Source organism: Moschus berezovskii, chromosome Y (genome assembly GCF_049115385.1).
Source record: "Moschus berezovskii isolate FMDL1 chromosome Y, NW_MosBer_1.0, whole genome shotgun sequence".
NCBI lineage: Eukaryota > Metazoa > Chordata > Mammalia > Artiodactyla > Moschidae > Moschus > Moschus berezovskii.
In genome coordinates, this window is record NC_142489.1 from 9451082 (window position 1) to 9464072 (window position 12991).

Here is a 12991-nt window from a genome sequence, read left to right on the forward strand (position 1 = left end):
GCAAAATTACTTGAGGAATGAATCAGAAACTTTCTCAAGTAATTGTGTCCCTATCTCTAAGTAGATGTTGTATTAGTTGTCTCTATAATAAGTTGGTAGATTTCTTGTCTGCAAGCGGATTATAGAAAAAATTGGGAATTGAATATTTAGGTATTTGATGAAGCCGATGCTGTGTGTTGTAATGTAACCTGCAACAGATGTAAAGCAAACAGTGAATTAATGTTTTAAAGAAGGGCTTATCACCTTTAGGGGCTGAATCCACTTAGTGAAGTTATTCCTCTACTTTTCTTGGTGTGCAGTGGGTCAGTATCAACCGGAGAATTATGTCATTTACAGCAGAAAGTTACAGTTCTGGATCGTAAAACACAGTCAGGGTCATAAAAACACACATCAAAAGAAAAATGTGGTTTAATTTGTTACCTCAATTTGTGCCCCAGTTTTCCTTGCTATTGTTCTTTTTATTAATTGTATTAATTTTTTATGGTTTATTCATAAACAGAATGTCCCCAAATGGATGAACCTGTTGACTAGTTGATCAGTAAACTGTAAATGCTGCTGTCAAATAAAGAGTGTTTTGGCGATAAATCAGACATGAAGAATTCTAGGTTTCCCCGGGGAGCATTTTCGGTAGGTAACGTCAACTAACTAAAAGCCCATAGACAGGAATCAGTAATGCCTGCTGGTTTATGAGCCTTGCCAATCACAAATATAATTTTTCCTCCTCAGCACATCCCCCCTGTAATAAATAGGTAATTGGTTTTGTCTTATTGTACTTTTTATATCACTCACTGCAGTAATCACATATAAATCCATAGGTTTGTGGTTTCTTTTATTATAAATTTTTCGTTAGTCTAATTCCTCATCTTTTCTTTCTTAGTCGTAGAGCATTGCCAAAATAATCATAACAAACTCAGCACAGATATTTTTGCTTTGGTAGTATAACTGCTTTTCTATATTCATTACTGTTAATTATTTCTTTTATCCTACAAGTGTACTTATCACCTAAAGATGCATTATTTTATAAATGCTGTAGTCTGTGTGAAGAAAAAGGGACCCTCCAGTACTGTTGGTAGGTATGTGAATTAGTCCAGCTACTAAAGAGAAAAGTACGCAGGTTTCTCAAAAAAGCTAGAAGTTAACAGTTAGCATAAGCATCTGAATGCAGAGTTCCAAAGAATAGCAAGGAGAGATAAGAAAGCCTTCCTCCGTGATCAATGCAAAGAAATAGAGGAAAACAACAGAATAGGAAAAACAAGAGATCTCTTCAAGAAAATTAGAGATAGCAAGGGAACATTTCTTGCAAAGATGGGCTCGATAAAGGACAGAAATTGTATGGACCTAACAGAATCAGAAGATATTAAGAAGAGGTGGCAGGAATACACAGAAGAACTGTACAAAATAGATCTTCATGACCAAGACAATCACGATGGCGTGATCACTGACCTAGAGCCAGACATCTTGGAATGTGAAGTCAAGTGGGCCTTAGAAAGCATCACGACGAACAAAGCTAGTGGAGGTGATGGAATTCCAGTTGAGCTATTTCAAATCATGAAAGATGATGCTGTGAAAGTGCTGCACTCAATATGCCAGCAGATTTGGAAAACTCAGCAGTAGCCACAGGACTGGAAAAGGTCAGTCTTCATTCCCATCCCAAAGAAAGGCAATGCCAAAGAATGCTCAAACTACCGCACAATTGCACTCATCTCACACGCACGCTAGTAAAGTCATGCTCAAAATTCTCCAAGCCAGGCTTCAGCAATATGTGAACCGTGAACTCCCAGATGTTCAAGCAGGTTTTAGAAAAGGCAGAGGCACCAGAGATCAAATTGCCAACATCCGCTGGATCATGGAGAAAGCAAGAGAGTTTCAGAAAAACATCTATTTCTGCTTCATTGACTATGCCAAAGCCTTTGACTGTGTGGATCACAATAAACTGTGGAACATTCTGAAAGAGATGGGAATCCCAGACCACCTGACCTGCCTCTTGAGAAACCTGTATGCAGGTCAGGAAGCAACAGTCAGAACTGTACATGGAACAACAGACTGGTTCCAATTAGGAAAAGGAGTACGTCAAGGTTGTATATTGTCACCTTGCTTATTTAACTTATATGCAGAGTACATCATGAGGAATGCTGGGCTGGAAGAAGCACAAGCTGGAATCAAGATTGCTGGGAGAAATATCAATAACCTCAGATATGCAGATGACACCACCCTTATGGCAGAAAGTGAAGAGGAACTCAAAGGCCTCTTGATGACAGTGAAAGAGGAGAGTGAAAAGGTTGCCTTGAAGCTCAACATTCAGAAAACAAAGATCATGGCATCTGGTCCCATCACTTCATGGGAAATAGATGGGAAAACAGTGGAAACAGTGTCAGATTTTATTTTTTGTGGCTCCAAAATCACTGCAGATGCTGATTGCAGCCATGAAATTAAAAGACGCTTACTCCTTGGAAGGAAAGTTATGACCAACCTAGATAGCATATTAAAAAGCAGAGACATTACTTTGCCAACCAAGGTCCGTCTAGTCAAGGCTATGGTTTTCCCTGTGGTCACGTATGGATATGAGAGTTGGACTGATCGCCGAAGAATAGATGCTTTTGAACTGTGGTGTTGGAGAAGACTCTTGAGAGTCCCTTGTACCGCAAGGAGATCCAACCAGTCCATTCTAAGGGAGATCGATCCTGGGTGTTCATTGGAAGGACTGATGCTAAAGCTGAAACTGCAATACTTTGGCCACCTCATGCAACGAGTTGACTCACTGGAAAAGACTCTGATGCTGGGAAAGGTTGGGGGCGGGAGGAGAAGGGGACGACCGAGGATGAGATGGCTGGATGGCATCACCAACTCTGTGGACATGAGTTTGAGTGAACTCAGGGAGTTGGTGATGGACAGGGAGGCCTGGCGTGCTGTGATTCATGGGGTCACGGAGAGTCGGACACGACTGAGTGACTGAACTGAACTGAACTAAGAGTTAGCATATGGTCACACAATCCCACTTCTGGACATGTGTCAAGGAAATACTCTAACTCAAAAAGATGCGTGTATCCTAGTGTTCACTGCAGCACTGTTTACAGTAGCCAGGACGTTGGAGTAAGCTAAATCCATTGACAGATGAATTGAAAACCAAGATGCAGTCAGGGACTTCCCTGGGGGTCCAGTGGTTAAGACTCTGTGTTTCCACTGCAGGGACACAGGTTCAATCAGTGGGGTCAGGGAACATCTTGCATGATTTGTGGCATGGCCAAAAAAAAAAAAAAATAGACATGTCTTCATAAACACAATGGAATATTACTTGGCTATGAAAAAGCATGAAATAATGCCATTTGCAGCAACGTAGGTGGAGAAGGAAATGGCAACCCACTCTGGTGTTCTTGCCTGGAGAATCCCAGGGACGGGGGAGCCTGATGGGCTTCCGTCTATGGGGTCGCACAGAGTCAGACACGACTGAAGCGACTTAGCAGCCGCAAATGGACCCAGAGGTTGTCATACTGAGTGAACTACGTCAGACCGAGAAACACAGATATCATATGATACCAATTACGTGTAGAATCTAAAAAGAATGATACAAACGAACTTATTTACAAAGCAGAAATAGACTCACAGACATAGAACACAAACTCGTGGTTACCAAAGGGCAAGGTTGGGAGTATTAAATTTAGGGTTTGGGTTTAACATATACACAGGAATATATAAAGTCGGAAAACAACAAGGAACTACCATATAGCTCAGGGAAATGTATTCAGTATCTTCTAATAGCCTACAGTGGAAAAGAATCCGAAAAAGAATACACACTCACGTAAGTGAATCACTTTGCTGTACAGTGGAAACGAACGTAACATTTCAATTTCACTAAGCTTCAATGTAAACACTGATGAATATCACCGCAAAGCTCTCTCCACCTGCAGTTCCCCCATCACTGTGGGGGTCCTCTTTTTCGCCTCTTTATTTTTCATTTACATTTGGCCAGCAACTACTTTACCAGAAGACACAGTGTTCGCTCTTTTTTATAGCATCATTGCTCCCACGCTCAATCCTCTAATCGACACGCTGAGAAACTTGGAGATGAAGAATGCCATAAAGAAACTCTGGTGCCATATCGCAGTAAGAAAGGAAATAAACTAAAAGATGCCTCTGATTTTTTTCACCACTGAACTTGTGGAATAGATGGATTTTCTGGACGGAAGACTTTCAAATGTATGACGCTTGGCTTATATGCTTTTTTGTTTCATTTTGTTTTAGGAATATATAGATTTAAGTATGAGCAAAAGCTTACAGCTCCCTGGATTTATCCACACTCTCTGCTGTGCTCTTTTCTAGTTTTCTTATTTATATCTCCTCTTCCCCTCTGATCTTTTGGCTGTGTAGTCTTTCCGGCGATTCTCTACAGAGTAGGACCTGACGGTGTACAAGATCACAGCGTAGGATATCAACAAGACCACAAAAGTCACCAGGCCCAGGAGGCCCGAATTGGCAATGACAAGGAGACCGATTCTGCTGGCGTCAGTGCAGGCCAGTTCCAGCGAAGGATACACACTGCAGAAGTAATGATCTATTTCGTTGGGGCTACAGTAGGGTAAAAAGATGGCCAGGAGAAACTGACCAAAGGAATTAAGGAACCGCCCCCCAGTGCAGGAAGCGGCGATCATGGCAATGCACTTCTGTCTGGTCATGATCAGAGTGTAGTGCAGAGGCTTGCAGATGGCCACATAGCGGTCACAGGCCATCCCTGTGAGGATGAAGACCTCGATGCCCCCAAACAAGTGCGTGGTGAAGAGCCGTGTCATACAACCATTGTAGGATATGGTCTTCTTTGCTGCCAGCAAGTCAGTGATCAACTTGGGGGTCACGGTGGAGGTGTAACAAGTCTGAGAGCGAGAAGTAACTCAGAAAGAAATACATGGGCTGCTTCATAAGTTGACTGGAGGTGACAGAAATCATGACAAGTAGGTCTCCAATCAGAACTGCAATGTAACAAAATAAAACCAGTAAAAAACAAACAAAAAAAAACTGATGAATAAAATAAAAAGTAATATATTTTTTTTCTTCCATAGAAGACTTTCTAAGAAAGTCCCAATACAGAGGAACAACTCCGCTTCAAAGTGTCCCAGGCAAAGCTACATCACAGGAGAGAATGTGCCCTCAAAAAGGTGAGAAAGCGTCTTCCACAAAGAAGTCACAGACACTTTTGTACAGGGTAAAGTTTCTACCATGCAGTACACAAAAAGCTACATGAAACGTAAACTGAAATGACATATACCAAAAATTAACATGAGAAGGAATTGCAGAGTTCTAGATGAGGACACATAACATTTTGCATATGTTGCAAATGTTTGCACCCAAGTATTTTCCCCACCTTGATCAACATCGGACTAGCGTATGCTTTTATTTACCAGCGTGTCTCTTTACTCTTGAGAATCTCTAAAGACCTGTTTAGAAAATGTCCATGTCTCCCCCAGTTGGCGCTGAGCTTGTCTGACTGGCATATGGAACTACCCTCTGATGAAATGCCTCCCCAGGCTGCTGCTGCTAAGTCACTTCCATCGTGTCCGACTCTGTGTGACCCCATAGATGGAAGCCCACCAGGCTCCCCCTTCCCTGGGATTCTCCAGGCAAGAAGACTGGAGTGGGTTGCCAGACACACTCTGTGCTTACCTGTAGGGGGCGCACTGTGTCTCTGTTTTGGGTGTTTAGAATGCTGGATGGGGCCGCTGACTTGGATGCTTCTGGGGACGTGTGCTTCTCATATAAGGCCACCGGGAAGAACTCAGTGGGATCTCTGGGACCGCTCCCTTTGACATCAAGCAGGCTGGTCGTTCGTTCCGTCGCTCAGTCGTGTCCGACTCTTTGTGACCCCGTGGACTGTAGCCTACCAGGCTTCTCCATCCATGGGATTCTCCAGGCAAGAATACTGGAGTGGGTTACCGTTTCCTTCTCCAGGGGATCTTCCCGACCCAGGGATCGAACACGGGTCTCCCGCATTGGAGGCAGACGCTTTAACCTCTGAGCCACCAGGGAAGCCGATACAGGCCTTACCTCTCTTTAGGTGGTTTATCGATAAGATCACCTTTAGGCAAAACCTCAGTCTGATCAAATGCGTGGTAATCAATTCCAGTGTCCAAGGAACATCAATCACCATACTGTCAGGATCTTTTTTTCGTTCTCAGCTTCATTCCCTCAAGCTGCAGTTTTTGTCTTTTTCCTCGTATTTCTTTCTGAGCATTAGAATTGTCCAGACCAAAAAGGGTCACAATTTACACTGATTCTGAATAGGCTTTCTTGATCCTAAATGCCTGTGTAGCCATCAGACTGCCTGAAAAGACGGTGGAGGGCGGCTGGGGGAAGTATCCATGTCCTCTCCAGGGGCAACACCCTTCCAGGGCCTCCATCTTCCCCAGGACGTGTGATTCTCATATAAGGCCACTGGGAAGAACCCAGTGGGATCTCTGGGACCGCTCCCTTTGACATCAAGCAGGCTGGTCAGGATGAATGAATACAATGTCCGCCTGCCTGGGTAGCCCTGCAGGGCTCAGGAGGCTTTCGGTGGCTTCATTCCACCAAGCAACGAGCCCTTGTGAATCCAAGTGCTGCTGGTGACCATCATGAGGACTTGAACACGTAGGAAAAGATGCAGGCAAAAAATACGATACGGCCCCTGTAGATTCCATGTCTCGTACACGACTTGCTGTGCATGTTTTAATTCTGTTCTGTTCAGTCGCTCAGTCGTGTCCGACTCTTTGCGACCCCGTGGACTGTAGCCTAACAGGCTTCTCCGTCCATGGGATTCTCCAGGCAAGAATACTGGAGTGGGTTACCGTTTCCTTCTCCAGGGGATCTTCCCGACCCAGGGATCGAACCCGGGTCTCCCGCATTGGAGGCAGACGCTTTAACCTCTGAGCCACCAGGGAAGCCCATGTTTTAATGAAGTACCTCATTTCCTCGTCCTCAAGTGGTCGGGCACGTTGGCTCTGGTGGTTAATGTCTCACTATGTTGTTGAACATCATTCACCGTGCAGTCTAGATAAAGCCAGGGACCACAGGGGCATCCCGGGACGGTGGGCCGGGTGGCGAGGCTGTGTTGTCTCCTGTTAGGGAGCAAGTCTTGTTGTACCTGGAATGACTATGGCATGTTAGGTGGTGGACAGTTTTGTAAATGTGTCTGTGAAGAGCTGGGTTTTCTGGATACCAGAGAGGCAAGAAGTTTCATGGCCTGTTTCTGCTCTGATCACCTGTCTTCAATTCATATGCTGCTCGCTCAATAGCATCCTGGCCTCTTTCCTTTTTGGGAGGATGGGTTTTAGACAAGCCCCCTTAACCTTCTTGGTATCGTGAAGGAGTAAATATGTAACTGAAGTTAGATTGGTTGGAGTCTCTCTTTACTGACTGTGGATATTAAATGAGCACAAACAGGGCTGGAGTGAATTCATCCCAGGAGTGGTGAAAGTGAAGTTGCTCAGTCATGTCTGACTCTCTGCAATCCCATGGACTGTAGCCCACCAGGCTCCTCTGTCCATGGAATTTTCCAGGCAAGAGTACTGGAGTGGGTTGCCATTTCCTTCTCCAGGGGATCTTCCCGACCGAGGGATCGAACCCGGGTCTCCCACATTGCAGGCAGACGCTTTACCATCTGAGCCACCAGGGAACACAGGAGTGATACCCAAATGAAAACCCAGCGATTGGTACCCAGCCAATCACTGGTGTGGACATCTTTCAGAGGCCTTCATTTCTCTTGGGGCATTGGCTCTAATCCTCTCTGACCTGATTTTATTTTACTCATTTTTTTAATTTCAAGAGATGTTATTTTTCCTTTTTAATCCTTTTCAGTTAGCTTATGTTGGTTTCCATCGCTGGGACTATTCCATAAATCCAAATTGATAGTCACATTTAGTTAGTCAACATAATCACATTTAGTTGGGTGAAGATGCATCAGTTCACATTGATTTTCAGTCTGGTTGAAAAGAGTGGAGTGTCCCTTTCCTGTCTGTATTTTTCATTGAGGGGGTTCCCATGTAGAATATTGTTACTATTATAGAACTTGTATTTATTGTAGGAATTTGCTTCATGCCTGTGAAGTTTGAAAGTGGAAATCGGTACGCTTAGTCATACAGGTTCTTCCAGCAAAGGACTTTGTAGAAGCCCTGATGATTTCCGTCACACTGTAGATTGCATTTCATGTGGGGAAGAGGCTGGGTTGATGGGCAGTGTTATTGTCTCCAGGTCACCCCCAGTGAAATAAGGTAGGGCTCAGCATTAAGTCAAGAAGTGGAATGACGGACATGCTCCTAACAGGAAGGTTGGAATGATTAAAGGGGAAACTCACTGTGACGTAAAATTGTGAATGAGGCCATTTCATCTCGACCCAAGCTGATGGGCCATCACCGCTGATAAAAGGAATCCGAAATCCTCATGTGGCCGTGTCTCACCACACTGTCAGAAGTTAAGAAACGGTACGGATGACTGATTAAGTTTGTCAACCGATTTCTACGCAAATCAAATTCGTGACTGCTGAGTGAATGGCCTTGGTGGGTGACTTTGCCTACTTCATCTCGGGAGATTTCACCAAATGTCGTCCGTTTTAAGAAAATTGCATTGGAGTATAGTTGATTTACAGTGTTGTGTTACTTTCTGCTGTATAGCCAAGCATATCAGCGATACACGTGCATATATCCATTGCTTTTTAAACTCTTATTTTTTCCAAACATTTTTCCTCTCCAGCATTTTGAAAGTTAGGCCTCTTGGAGTTGCTCACCTGAAGGAGAAACTGAAAACATACACATGGTTGTAAGCCTGGCGATGGGTCATGTTTGGCAGTCACCCCTGACAACCTGGGCTGAATACCAGCCTTCTTTAGGGACTGGGTTAACAATTATCACAGGAAAAGTTACACTCCTGTTCTTGTCAGTTCTTCCTCTGTGATTAATGACCAGAGGAGAAAATCCTAAGATTAACCTGGGACCCCCGTCAAAAGAAACAAGGGCTTAAATCTAAGAAAAGCAGACTGTTAAGCATCTATGCTGCTCACCTCCTGAGGGTAGAGTCCCGGGTCATCTCTAAGAGGTCCTTGTCCCATGGTCGTGAAATAACCAGCGGAAGTGTCAAGGGGAAAGGCTCAATAGACAGTTTATTTGGGTAAATGGCTATTGACTGATGGGTTAGAATGATCTCATGGGTTATAATGCTCTGTGAGCTGTGAAAGTCCTTTTTGTTTGGTCATAACCTTAGAGCATATATTCACCCATAAATCATTCCTGTTGTATGGTTGAAATTGTTTACATGGCTCTGTTGGTTAATTAGTCACATCTTTACCACAAGGAACAGTTTAGATCAACTAAAAAAGAAAGAAAAAAAAAAAACCCTATGAATAAGCAAGTGTCCCTTTTTAGAAAACTAGGCTTATATTTGTTCTCTCCATTTTAGAGTTGTTCAGTTAAATCTAAAATTTCCTCAGATTTTTTCCCCCATGAAAGGTAATGTGTCATCATTTATAATTTATTTTCAACTAAAATACCCTGACTCTTGTGAGTTATGAATCAATTTGTTTGCATTGCTTCAAATTGATGTCCCTTTCTTGACTGCAAGGAGATCCAACCAGTCCATCCTAAAGGAGTCCTGGGTGTTCATTGGAAGGACAGATGCTGAAGCTGAAACTCCAATCCTTTGGCCACCTGATGCGAAGAGCTGACTCATAGGAAAAGACCCTGATGTTGGGAAAGATTGAAGGCAGGAGGAGAAGGGGATGCCAGAGGATGAGATGGTTGGATGGCATCACCGACTCATTGGACATTAGTTTGAGTAAAGTCTGGGAGTTGGTGATGGACAGGGAGGCCTGGCGTGCTGCAACCATGGGGTTGCAGGGAGTCGGACACAAGTGACTAAATTCTTGATAAATGTGTCTGATATCCATTCTCTTTTAGGGTGGACTTGTCAAATTTTCATGTCTGCGTGAGTCATCTAAGGATCTACTTAAATCAGACATTCTAAATCATTTCAGGGATCTGGCCTGGGATTCAGTATTTCACACATCTCCCACGGGGTGTTGTTTCTGTTTCTTAGGGGGACCAAGCCTTAGATCTTTTCTTCTGCCAAGCATCAGATAGTAAACATCTTTGGTTTTCTTGTCCAGAAGGAGCCAGAGACAGTGCAGAAATGCCGATGGCTGTATTTCAGTCTGGTTGTGTTTATGGGCACTGAAGTTGGAATTTCACAGAATCTTCATGTGTTACAAAATATTATTCTTTTTGACTGTTGCCAAACACTTGAAAATGCAAAAACAGGAACAAAAAATGAAAAATAAAATTCAAACACACACACACACACACACACACACACACATTCCCAGCTCTTGCACTGTATACAAGCAAGCAGCAGGAAAGATTTGGCCCGGGGCCATAGTCGCACGATATCTGTTTTAAGTTGGCATTGTGGGTTAGATTGAGTTGTCAACCAGACGTGCAGCAGGCCTGGGGAGGGAGCACTGTTATCTCTGCCATCTGCAGATGGAATCGGCTTAGAGGGGCTCCCTGGAGGAGCAATAGATTTCCTGTGCACTTTAAAAAAAAAAAGTAGCAATGCTCATTATCTCTCCTGGGAGAGTAGTTAATCAAGCCACACTGGTGTTTCCACATTTATCTTAACTCCTAGAAATAGTGTTTAGAAGAGATTCAACCATCAGTTAGAATGTTGTGTATTTAATATCATGCTACGATCAATGGGACATATACTATACACACAGAACGATGTGTAGAAATTTTTGTTGTGGAGTCACTCAGTCATGTCAAACTCTGTGACCCCATGGACTACTGCATGACGGCTTCACTAACTCCCAGAGTTTTCTCAAACTCATGTCGATGGAGTCGGTGATGCCATACAACCATCTCATCCTCGGTCGTCCCCTTCTCCTCCTGCCTTCAATCTTTCCCAGCATCAAGGTCTTTTCCAGTGAGTCAGCTTTTCGCATCAGGTGGCCAAATGATTGGAGCTTCAGCTTCAGCATCAATCCTTCCAGTGAACACCCAGGACTGATCTCCTTTAGAATGGACTGGTTGGATCTCCTTGCGGTCCAAGGGACTCTGAAGCATCTTCTCCAACACCACAGTTCAAAACCACCAATTCTTTGGCACTCAGTTTTCTTTCTGACAGCTGACACACAGATCAAGGGATGATTTCAGTGAGCCTAGACTTCTGCATCTTCTCGTACACAGAAAAGCACTAAATTCCTTAACTCGGCATTTCTGTTGTTGTTGATTCACTAAATCATGTCTGACCAACTCTTTGCGACCCCAAGGTCTGCAGGACACCCGGCCTCCCTGTCCTCCATTATTTCCCAGAGTTTACCCAAACTCCTGTCCGTTGAGTTGGCTCTTCACATCAGGTGGCCAAAGTATTGGAGCTTCAGCATCGGTCCTTCCAATGAATATTCAGGGTTGATGTCCTTTAGCATTGACTGGTTGGATCTCCTTGCAGTCCAAGGGACTCTCAAGAGTCTTCTCCAGCACCACAGTTTGAAAGCATCAATTAGTCATTGTCTAATTATGGTGTGTGAGCGGAACTTTGGGTCTCCCTGGTGGCTCAGATGGTAAAGAATTTGTCTATGATGCAGGAGACCTGGGTTCATCCCCTGGGTTGGGACGATCCCCTGCAGAAAGAAATGGCAACCTACTCCAATATTCTTGCCTGGACAATCCCATAGACAGAGGAGCCTGGCGGGCTGCAGTTCATGGGATCGCAAAAGAGTCAGATATGACTGAGTGACTGGCACTTCTACTTTTCATTTTCACATTGGAGCTTTAGGAGATGACTGTGATTTTTCTTAGTATTTCCATGCGTCCGTGCTGTTACTGCTAGGACAAGATTGTACCTTTCTGTGGATCATTATATTAAACCTTTGAGTCTCAGGTAGCACGTTTAGTGTGGGGAAATGAGAAGGGCCTATTTTCCTGTGATGTCTCTGTAGTCTGCTACCCTGAGGATGTTAGCAGTGGCTGCAGACCAAGCTGGATTTCATTCCTTTGACCTTGACTGTGTAGCCTCCTAGATTTCAGGGGTAATGTGGCTTAGAGGCTGCAAAGAAATGTGACTTCACCCTATAGGAACACCAACTCTGTCACTTACAGTCTTGGAATCCAGCAGACAGCATGCCCCTTTACCAATTCTAACACCCTAGGCTCAAAGTTGGACCTTTATTTAAAATACTGTTAAGAAAAAAAATTGAAATGTCACTTTGCGTATGCCCATCTATTGCAAGGCACATAGTAATTTCATATATGGTGCTTAGAATCAGTAAGATGGTACAGTATTTAAATTTTAGGTGCGTATTTAGGTGAGAATTATTGAATTGAAAAAAAAAAAAAAGTATTTATTTGGCTGTGTGGGGTCTTAGTTGCAGCATGAAAACTCTTAGCTGTGGCATGTGGGATCTAGCTCCCTGAGCAGGGATCAAACCCCGGGCCATCAGCCTTGGGAGCGTGGAGTCTTACCCCCTGGTGCTAAGTCGCTTCAGTCATGTCCAACTCCCTGTGACCTTGTGGGCTGTGGCCTGCCAGGCTCCTCGCCCCAGGGAAGTTTTCAAGCAGGAAGACTGGAAGGGGATCTTCCAGTGGGAATCTTACCCACTGTACAACCAGGGAAATCTCGAGAATTAACTAATGTTTACATTCACGTCAGATGATAGTTATGATCATTGTGGCTTATGAAGCATTTTTATTTTGCTTGCTCCCTTTCCTTCTAAAAAGATTGTTTTCTGACGAATACATACAATCTCAGACACGTGGACTGTCCTGTGTGAGGTCACTCAGATACTGCATTAGTAGTTAGGAAATTCTAGGTACTGAAGCACAACATCAGTTCAGTTCAGTCGCTCAGTCGTGTCCGATGTTTTGTGACCTCATGAATCACAGCATGCCAGGCCTCCCTGTCCATCACCAACTCCCGGAGTTCACTCAAACTCATGTCCGTCGAGTCGGTGATGCCATCCAGCCATGTCGTCCCCTTATCC

At 44.0% G+C, this 12991-nt stretch overlaps 1 pseudogene; it reads right to left on the bottom strand.

Moving 5' to 3' along the window:
- Window positions 1–4322: 4322 nt before the first annotated feature.
- Window positions 4323–5049, bottom strand: LOC129534936 (olfactory receptor 4P4-like; annotated as a pseudogene).
- Window positions 5050–12991: the final 7942 nt, after the last annotated feature.